This window comes from Aegilops tauschii, chromosome 2 (genome assembly GCF_002575655.3).
Source record: "Aegilops tauschii subsp. strangulata cultivar AL8/78 chromosome 2, Aet v6.0, whole genome shotgun sequence".
Taxonomy (NCBI): domain Eukaryota; kingdom Viridiplantae; phylum Streptophyta; class Magnoliopsida; order Poales; family Poaceae; genus Aegilops; species Aegilops tauschii.
In genome coordinates this window covers 177,192,166-177,203,570 of record NC_053036.3, presented here as the reverse complement: position 1 = coordinate 177,203,570, position 11,405 = coordinate 177,192,166, and positions in this window count along the sequence as shown.

The window sequence follows — 11,405 nt, the reverse complement described above, 5'->3', positions numbered from 1 at the left end:
CCTCGGCTACTGCTCAATTTGACAAATCCCTGCGACATGCAAGGAAAATCATCATTACCTGTGAACGTGGGAGGCGCCGGTTGGCCTTCTTCTGCTATAAATGGGGAGGGGGCGGAGCCCCCGTCGCCCATCTCTTCTCGGTTGACTTGCTTCTTCCTCCTTGCTCCACCGCTAGCAGCAATGGCGCCGCCGAAGAGGTTCTCCGCCGCGGAGAAGGGCAAGGCCCCTCGGGAGGGACCCGGCTCCCCGACGCCCAAGCGAGGATGTGGCCGTCCCCGCAAGCAAGCCACGACCCTCGGCTCTCGGGGTGGCGCTGCAGTGCGCGGCAGGAGTTGCTCTAGTTGCGGCAGTCCTGTCGACGAGAGGAGACATGCCCTGGTTGCGCGACCTCCCCGACCGTGGTTCCATGCGTCAGAGGTGCTAGCGGAGTTTGTTGTCTTGTCAGAGGATCCGGCCGGCAGCTGGCTCCAGCTTCCCCGCTTCTTTGCCGACGAGCTGCCGGCCTCCGGTCCAGGCGGGCTCTGGCTGCAGGAAGACGGATGCTGCAGCCGGGCTTCTTGGGTCGCGGTCGAGGTTTCCGTCGCGGGCAACATTGCTCTGGCCCGCGGTTGGCGGACGTTCGCCCGCGCGCGCGGCCTTTGCAGGCGGTGCACCCTCCACTTCAAGTTCGACGGCGACGCGACCCTCTTCGTGAGGGTGTTCGGGGAAGACGGTCGCCGTGCCGGATGCTGCCCCAAGGTGAACGACGGCGAGGAGGTGCTCGGCCTTGGCGATGGTCGGGGCGAGGAGGAGGAGGACGAACCCACCGGCCGCGCCTCATCCGGCTATGGTGGCTCCTCCCTTGGCGACAGTTCCAGCAGCGGCGGCCTTGATCAACCGCCACGCCGCCGCGCCCGCTTCGAAGGTGGTAGCGGGTCGTCTCGTCGCCGTGCATTGGTGAAGCGCGAGGAGGGGTCCGACTAGACCCGGGACGTCGCCAAGGCCCTGCCCCCGTCGGCTACTGCAGGGGCGAGCGCCGCTTTTGTTATGTTTCCCTTTTCCTTCCTGCATCGAAATGAAGCCAGCATGGGCCCGGAGGGGCGTGTATCGAATCATAAATTATTAACCATTATGCTACGCGTGTTGTTTCAGTGATGTGTGGCTATTTTGCGCAAAGATAACTTAGCCTGGTGCATTTGGGGCGCCCTCCTCCTTACGAGGCATTTATTTCCTCGTGTCCATCTTGACCTTGTGGTCTGCGATTGCTCAGGAACTGCAAAAAATTCGTTAGGGAGTTTACCAGGAGATTTGTCGCTCACCCAAGCCTTGACCCAGCGCTTTGTATCGCGGTACCCGTGGGGCACGGATTAGGAGAGATGCGCCAGCTTTCGGGCGTGAACGAGGGTGGCTCGCGCGAGGCAGAGAGAAGAAAAACAGTCGCGAGGGCACCTGCCTAGCCCCCCTCGCGAGGTATGCGAGAGAGAGAACACGAGCGAACCAGAGCCAGAAAATGCGGTAAGAGGCGAGGGAATCGAATCAGCAAGGAACAACAAAAGCAAACTTCGATTAAGGAAAAGCGAGCCAACTACGGAAAGCAAATGAAAAGCCGCGTCCGACACCTAATCTAGTCTTCAAGTCTTCTCACCAGCGCAGAGCTAAGTGCTGCCACTAGGCGTGGGAGGGAGCCCCAGGGCTTGAGGCCGGCGCTCCTGAGACTCCGGGGCATGTACAGCCCCACTCATTATTACGTGAGAGTGTCACGGGCGGCAATTCTTCACAGGCACCGGGCCTTCTTCACAGGCTCTGGGCCTTTCTTCACAGGCTCTGGGCCTTGCTTCACGGGTTGAACTTCCGGAGGTGCTGAATGTTCCAGGCGTTCTGGATAGGTATCCCGTCCCGCGTCTCCAGGCGCGCGGCGCCAGACCTGGAGACATGGACAACCCTTAACGGGCCCTCCCACATGGGTGAAAGCTTGTGCAGCCCTTCCCTGGAGAGGACCCGCCTTAGGACGAGGTCGCCCACCTCGAGCATCCTGGAGCGGATGTTGCGGCAGTGGTATCGCCGCAGCGCCTGCTGGTACCTTGCCGCCCTCAGTGCAGCTTCGCGACGACATTCCTCCCCCAGCACTAGGTCCATCCCCCGCGTGGCGTCCTGCTGCATTTCATCGAACGCCAGGACCCGTGCGGAGCGATGCTTAACCTCGTGAGGAAGGACTGCTTCAGCTCCGTAGACAAGGAAGAATGGGGTCTCGCCCGTTGGTTTGGTGGCGTTGGTGCGGATAGACCACAACACGGACTGGAGCTCGTCGTGCCAGCCCCTGCCACATGCCTCGAGCTTCTTCTTGAAGGTCCTAGTCTTGAGGCCCCTCAGGACCTTTGCGTTGGCGCGTTCGGCCTGACCATTGCTCCTGGGATGCGCCACCGAAGCGTAGCAGATCTGTGTTCCAAGGTTAGCACAGTAGGTTTTGAAGAGGTTACTAGTGAACTGCGAGCCGTTATCTGTGATTATGCGGTTGGGGACCCCGAAGCGGCTCACGAGGCCCTTGATGAACTTGATAGCAGAGCCAGCTGGGATGGTGCGGACGGCTTCCACTTCTGCCCACTTGGTGAACTTGTCGATGGTGACGTAGAGGTAGCGGTAGCCCCCAGGCGCTCGAGGGAACGGGCCCAAGATGTCCAGCCCCCAGACCGCGAACGGCCACGTGAGCGGAATGGTCTGGAGGCCCTGAGCCGGCTGATGAATTTCCTTGGCATGGAACTGGCAGGCTTCGCAGGACTTCACCAGCTCAGTTGCATCGTCGAGCGCAGTGGGCCAGTAGAACCCACTGCGGAATACTTTACCGATGAGGGTCCGTGATGACGAGTGGTGCCCGCAGTCCCCACCGTGTATGTCACTTAGCAGCTCCTTCCCCTGGTCATTGGAAATGCAGCGCAGCGAAACGTCGTTTGGATGCTTCCTGTACAACTCACCATCCTGGATGCAGTACGCCGTAGCTTGCCGAACAACACGCTCTGCATCCTCCTCCTTCTCTGGCAGCACCCCTTGCATCAGATATTCCTGGAATTCCTTGGTCCAGCATGCCTCCTGAGGTTCGAGCGCCAAGAGCAAGCGAGCTCCTGAGGTCGGGCCACAGGCCAGGGCTCCTGTGGCAGGAGGCTGTGGGAGCTCCTCCCGAGGCTGAGCAGTGCTTGAAAGTGGTGGTGTCACCGATGGCTTGAAGAGCCATTCCTCAAAGACACCGGGCTCTTGTGGCTGCCACTTGGATGCTCTCCTGGCGATGTCGTCGACTTCCTTGTTGGTGCCCCGGGGCACGCGCTGCAGCTCCAGGCCCAAGAACTGCTTCTCCATCTTGCGCACCTCCGCGAGGTATGCCTCCATATGCTCGTCCTTCGGCTCGTATACCTTGTTGGAGAAGTTGACGAGGAGCTGCGAGTCGCCTCTAACGGTAAGGCGCTTCACCCCCAGAGCTGCTGCGGCCTTCAGGCCAGCTATGTGGCCTTCGTATTCCGCGATGTTGTTGGAGACCTTCTCGCCCTGCTGAAAGCAGAGCTGCACGGCGTAGTAGAGCTTATCCTGAGCGGGCGAGATGAGTACTGCTCCAGCCCTCGCGCCCTGGTGCGCGAAGGTGCCATGGAAGTACATGACCCAACCGTCTGGTGCCTCACTTCCTGGCGAGGTGGACCGGTCTTCGCCTATTTCAAGTGTCGGGACGTCCGTCCACTCCGCCACAAAATCAGCGAGCGCGGCTCCCTTGATGACCCTGGTAGTGCTGAACTCTAACTGGAATGCTTGCAGCTCGATGTTCCACTCGGCGACCCTCCCAGCAGAATTGGGGCTCCTAAGCACCCTCTCCAACGGGTAGGCTGAGACGACCTTGATGGGGTGGCCCTGGAAGTAGTGCCACAGCTTGCGCGAGGCCACCAAGAGTGCGAGCAGGAGCTTATGAGGATGGGATATCGTGCCCTTGCGTCCCGCAACACCGTGCTGACAAAATACACCGGGTGCTTGACAAGAGCTGGCGCGTTGGTAAGGCTTGTGTCTTGCGGGGGGGCCCGAACGTCTCCTGAGGTGGTGGAATTCCTGGTGCCTGGTCGCTTGTGGGGGTCTCTATGACGTCGTCCTGCCGAGCTTGGTCTTCCGTTGACGCCGCTGCGGCTCCCGTGGCGCCTTCCTGATCTTGTGTCATTTCGGCTGTAGCTTGGTGCGGCGCGCCCTTGGCTTGGTGCTCCTCCCGAACCGCCACCAGTGTTGCGCTGGCGGAGTACGGGGTAGCGGCGAGGTAGAGTACTAGGGGCTCGAGGGGTCGTGGCGCTACCATCACCGGAGGGCTAGTCAGGTATCTCTTGAGGTCTTCAAAAGCTCGGTCGGCCTCCTGGGTCCACTCAAATGGGCCCTTCTTCGTCATCAGCTTGAAGAAGGGCAGGGCGCATTCCCCTAACTTGGAGATGAAGCGTCCCAACGCAGTTACCCGGCCAGCCAGCTTCTGCATCTCCTTAAGGGTTTGCGGTGGGCTCATGTCCTCGATGGCCTTGATCTTCTTTGGATTCGCCTCGATCCCTCTGTGGGGCACGTGAAAGCCCAGCAGCTTGCCGGAAGGGACGCCGAACACGCACTTCTCTGGGTTGAGATGCAAGTTCACTTGGCGCAGGCTTGCGAAGGTCTCCTCTAGGTCTTGAATCAGGGTCCTCGCCTCCCGAGACTTCACCACAATGTCGTCGACGTAGGCCTCTGTGTTTCTCCCGAGCTGCCGCCCCAAGGCGATGTGCATCAGTCGCTGAAAGGTTGCGCCCTTGTTGCGCAGTCCAAAGGGCATGCAGGTGTAGCAGTACACCCCACACGGGGTCAGGAAAGCTGTCTTCTCCACATCTTCCACCGCCATTTTGATCTGGTAATACCCTGAGAACGCATCCAGGAAGCCCAGCAGGTCACACTCGGCGGTGGAGTCGACGATCTGATCAATGCGTGGGAGCGGGAACGGATCTTGGGGGCATGCTTTGTTAAGGTTGGTGATGTAACGCCCACAATGCGGCTATATCTCCCACGTGTCGAGGCACGACTCAGAGGCATAACCGCATTGTGGTATTGTCGCAAGAAGGGTTATCTTCACACAATCCCATGTAATGAACAAGAATGGGATAACGAGAGTTGGCTTACAATCGCCACTTCACACAATACATAAATTAATTCATACATCATCCAAAATCCACACATAGACCAACTACGGTCAAATCCAAATGAAAATAAGATAGCCCCAAATGCTAGATCCCCGATCGTCCCAACTAGGCTCCACTACTGATCATCAGGAAAAGAAACATAGTAACGACCACGTTCCTCGTCGAACTCCCACTTGAGCTTGGTTGCATCATCTGCACTGGCATCGTCGGCACCTGCAACTGTTTTGGTAGAATCTGTGAGTCACGAGGACTCAGCAATCTCACACCCGCGAGATCAAGACTATTTAAGCTTATAGGAAAGGATGGTGTAATGCGGTGGAGCTGCAGCAGGCACTAAGCATATGTGGTGGCTAACATACGCAAAAGAGAGCGAGAAGAGAAGCAACGCAACGGTCGCGAAGCTAGAAATGATCAAGAAGTGATCCTGAAACTACTTACGTTCATGCATAACTCAAACCGTGTTCACTTCCCGGACTCCGCCGAGAAGAGACCATCACGGCTACACACACGGTTGATGTATTTTATTAAGTCAAGTGACAAGTTCTCTACAACCGGACATTAACAAATTCCCATATGCCTCATAACCGCGGGCATGGCTTTCGAAAGATAATACCCTGCAGGGGTGTCCCAACTTAGCCCATTATAAGCTCTCACGATCAATGAAGGATAAACCTTCTCCCGGGAAGACCCGACCAGTCTCGGAATCCCGGTTTACAAGACATTTCGACAATGGTAAAACAAGACCAGCAAAGCCGCCCAAATGTGCCGACAAATCCCGATAGGAGCTGCACATATGTCGTTCTCAGGGCACACCGGATGAGCAGTCCGTACAACTAAAACCAGGCCTCAAGTTTCCCCGAGGTGGCGCTGCAAAGGGCTCTAATTTGGACCAGCACTCAGGGGAACACTGGCCCGGGGGTTTAAATAAAGATGACCCTCGGGCTCGCGAAAACCCAAGGGAAAGAAGGCTTAGGTGGCAAATGGTAAAACCAAGGTTGGGCCTTGCTAGAGGAGTTTTATTCAAGGCAAACTCTCAAGGGGGTCCCATAAATCACCCAACCGCGTAAGGAACGCAAACTCAAGGAACATAATACCGGTATGACGGAAACTAGGGCGGCAAGAGTGGAACAAAACACCAGGCATAAGGCCGAGCCTTCCACCCTTTACCAAATATATAGATGCATTAATTCAATAAGAGATATTGTGATATTCCAAAATATCCAAACATGGAACCAACTTCAACTTCACCTGCAACTAGCAACGCTATAAGAAGGGCTGAGCAAAAGCGGTAACTTAGCCAAACAACGGTTTGCTAGGAAGGGATGGTTAGAGGCTTGACATGGCAATATGGGAGGCATGATATAGCAAGTGGTAGGAAGCGCAGCATGGCAATAGAGCAAACAACTAGCAAAGCAAAGATAGAAGTGATTTCGAGGGTATGGTCATCTTGCCTGCAAGGTTCTCAGAGTTGTCGAAAACTTGATCCTCGTAAGCGTACTCAACAGGTTCCTCGTTCACGAACTCGTCTCCCGGCTCTACCCACAGCAAGAACACAAGCAAAGGAACCATAATCAATCACGGGAAAAGCACAAACAACATGATGCAAAACATGCATGATGCGAGATGTGGTATGCGATGCATATGCGTGCTCCGGAAAAAAGGATGAACAAGGCAGTAACTTGGCAAACCAAGTATGCCACTGGAAAGATGAGATGATTTCGGTCGAAATCGATATAAAGACCACCGGAAACGGATGCACGATTTACAAATGGCAAGCAAAACAAGAATGACACGAATCTGCGATTAACAGCATGATAGCACTTATAATACATCAAGTAACCATGCTACATCACTCCAACATAGCAACAAAGCATATGGCAGTAATCTACAAGAGATGATTAACAAAAGATGAACACTGATCTACGGCTAGATCACACCATAACAGGTTCAAACAAGCATGGCAAAAGTGCAAAAGATATCAGGTTCACAGACTGAAATTACTGGACATGGCTGAAACAGCATCAGGTAGCAATGTTCAGAGTAAGCAAAACACATGCTACAGGAACTTAACATAGCAAAATAAGGCATGGCATGCAACTACAAAATGCATAGAACAAAAGCCCCTTGCTGACCATGAGACAAAAAGGATCAGAAGATATGATGGCACCCATGTAAACATAGCAAGTTCCGTTAACAGGTTTCAGATACTGCAGAAAACAGAGCATGGCAGTAACAGAAATTATGAGGGCATCTTGGTGAGCTTGATTCACTCATCACAAAGTAATGCATGGAAAAACAAGCATACCTACAGCAATATGGCATGTTTATGAAGCTATCCATGGCAAGAGCAAGATCATAGCATGTAAGAAACAACTACAACAACCTTGGCAAAATTGAATATCATGTTAACAATCTGCCAGAAACATTTTATAGCAAAAGTAGAGCAAGATTAAGACATGCTATGGCACTCCATAATTGCAAACAGGGGCACGGATGGATAGAGCACAACTATATCTACAAAACAACCTTACTGAACATGCCCAAAAGAAGCACGGACCTCTTTGTAGACACATGGATACATAGCAACAAAATAATAGCAGTCACAGACTTGGCAAAATTCTAAGTCCCTGAAAACAGAAACATCATAAAGTCTAGTTTGCATGCTTATGCTAGTCACCACATAGATCACAAAAATACATGGCATACACCTTGTAAAGATAGCATGGCATAGATCAAAACACCTGTAGAGCTCATGCCCATAAGATGCACACATCAATTGCAACAAAAATAAGAAATCACCAAGTTCTGATAAGTAATAGCAGAAAACATCATATAGCATTCTTGCACCAGAGATTAGGGCATCAAAATGAAACCAAACGAGCATGGCACAATAGAATAAAATGAAGAGCATCTCGAGACAAACATTTCGATATATCACACGCACGAAACGGAGCAGTATGCACGGAGATATGATGCAATGAACAGAGCCACATATTGTAAAAATATCTGGGACAGAGAATTTCGGGGGAGCAGGAAAGTCAACCGTGGATCGGATCTGGATCGGGCCGAGGCGGGATCGAGGCGGCCGGAGCTTCTCGCCGGAGCAGAGGCGGCGGCCGGCGGAGGAGAGGAGGGAGACGGCGAGGGAGAGCTCGGGGGAGGTCGGGGCACTCGGCGGCCGAAGCGGAGGAGTTCGGGCGGCGGGGCCGGCGACCGGAGCGGGGGGCGCGGGCACGGGCGGCGCCGGCGCGGCCGGATGGCGGCGGAGGAGCGGCGATCGGCGAGGCGCGGGGTCGCCGGAGGAGATGGACCGTGGGGCGGCGGGCGGAGGCGACGCCGGCCGGGAGGGTCCGCCCCGGGCCGAGCGGGCTGGCGGCGTACGGGCGACGGGGCCGCCACATGGCGCGTGGAGATTGGCTGCGGGCGGCGGCGGCTGAAGCGTCCGGCGGCGGTGGACGTGTCCGGTGGCGGCGGGGGCGATTTTGCTAGGGTTTCATCCGAAATTTTGAACGGGGAGGGTGTTTATATAGGCATAGGGAGCTAGGAGAGTCCAAATGAGGCACGGTTTTCGCCCACACGATCGTGATCGAACGACCGAGAGAATGGAAGGGACTTAGAGGGGTTATTGGACTGTTTGGAGGGTTTTTTTTGCTGCAACACACAAAAGGACTTTGCGGTTACCTGGTTAACCGTTGGAGCATCAAACGACCTCCAAATGGAACGAAACTTGACAGGTGGTCTACCGGTGGTATACCAAGGCCACTTGGCAAACCTCGGTCCATTCCGAGAATGTTTAACACTCGCTCACGAAAAGAAAATAAGAGGGGTGCGCCGGTGCGTGTGGGAGTGCCGGATTGCAAAACGGACAACGGGGAAATGCTCGGATGCATTAGACGAACACGTATGCAAATGAGATGCACATGATGACATGATATGAGATGCATGACTTGAACAAAATGCAAAACGAAAAAGAAAATCCGACAACGAAGGGAATATCATAACACATAGCCGAAAATGGCAAGAGTTGGAGTTACAAATATGGAAAGTTACATCCGGGTGTTACAACACTCCACCACTACGAGAGGATCTCGTCCCGAGATCTAGGACTGAAAGAACTCCGGATATTCGGAACGGAGGTGGTCCTCGCGTTCCCAGGTGGCTTCTCGGTCGGAATGGTGCGACCACTTCACTTTCAGGAATTTGATTGACTTGTTGCGAGTCTTGCGCTTAGTTTCTTCAAAAATAGCAACGGGGTGCTCATGATAAGACAGATCTTCTTGAAGATCAATCTCTTCGAATTTGATGGTGCGCTCAGGCGTCTTGAAGCACTTGCGAAGATGTGACACGTGGAACACATCGTGCACGTTCGCGAAGTTGGAGGGAAGCTCAAGTTGATAGGCGAGGTCGCCTCTTTTGCCAATGATCTTGAAAGGACTCACGTATCTAGGGGCAAGCTTCCCTTTGATACCGAAGCGACGAGTGCCTTTCATTGGAGAGACGCGGAGGTAGACATGGTCTCCGATCTCGAAAGCCACATCACGGTGCTTGCTATCATAGTAACTCTTCTGGCGCGATTGCGCGGCTTTGAGATTCTCACGGATGACTTTACACACTTCTTCAGCCTCTGTGATTAAGTCATTGCCAAGAAGTTGGCGTTCACCAGTCTCTGACCAATTGAGAGGAGTACGGCACTTTCTGCCATAGAGAATTTCGAATGGGGCCTTGCCCGAACTCGCTTGGAAGTTGTTGTTGTAGGAGAACTCAGCATATGGAAGACCATCTTCCCATTTCATGCCAAAGGAGATGACACAAGCCCTGAGCATATCTTCAAGGATTTGATTTACTCGCTCGACTTGGTCGCTAGTTTGAGGATGGAAAGTTGTGCTGAAGCGAATGTTGGTGCCCATGGCCTTCTGGAAGGAGTCCCAGAACTTAGAAGTGAAGATGCTTCCACGATCTGAAGATATCAATTGTGGAATGCCGTGCAAGGAGACGATCCTGGAGGTGTATAGCTCTGCCAACTGAGCTGCTGTGATTGATTCTTTGATTGGAAGGAAATGAGCCACTTTAGAAAGCTTGTCAATGACAACGAAGATAGCATCATTTCCGCGCTTGGACTTAGGAAATCCAGTCACGAAGTCCATTTCGATATGATCAAACTTCCATTCTGGGATAGCAAGAGGTTGGAGGAGATCAGCTGGTCATTGGTGTTCTGCTTTCACTCTTCGACAGACATCACATTCATTCATGAATTGAGCGATTTCTCGCTTCATTCGAGTCCACCAATACGACTGCTTGAGGTCATGGTACATCTTCGTACTTCCAGGATGAATGGACAGAAGAGAATTGTGCGCCTCGTTCATAATGACTTTCCTTAGATCACCTTTAGGAACCACGAGCCGGTCCTCGAAGAATAAAGTGTCTCTGTCATCAATGCGATAGCACTTGTATTTGGAAAGACCCTTGTCGATACCATGTTTCACCTTCTTCACCATGGTATCCAGGAGTTGTGCCTCACGAATTTGATCTTCCAAAGTAGGAGAGACTATGAGGTTGGCAAGAAAGCCTTGAGGAACAACTTGGAGATTCAGCTTGCGGAAAGCTTCACAAAGATCCGGTTGGAAGGGCTTGAGAATTAAGCTGTTGCAATAAGCCTTCCTGCTCAAAGCATCTGCAATGACATTGGCTTTGCCTGGAGTATACTGAATACTCGGATTGTACTCTTGAATCAACTCGACCCATCGAGTCTGCCTGAGGTTGAGGTTTGGCTGAGTGAAGATGTACTTGAGACTCTTGTGATCGGTGAATATGTCCACTTTTCTTCCCAACAAGAGATGTCTCCACGTTATTAATGCATGGACAACTGCCGCCAACTCAAGATCATGAGTGGGGTAGTTCTTTTCGTTGGGCTTCAAATGACGAGAGGTATAGGCCACAACTTTCTTCTCTTGCATTAACACAGCACCGAGACCTTGAAGAGAAGCATCACAGAATACTTCAAAAGGCTTGGATTCGTCAGGAGGAGTTAAGACAGGAGCTATGACGAGTTTCTCTTTGAGAGTGTTGAAAGCAACGTCACACTCAGGCGTCCAGACATACTTCACATGCTTCTGGAGGAGGTTGGAAAGAGGCTTTGCAATCTTAGAGAAATTCTCAACGAATCTTAGGCAATAGCTTGCAAGACCAAGAAAACTGCGAAGCTGCTTGACATTCTGAGGAGGTTCCCAATTCACAATTGCAGACACCTTCTCG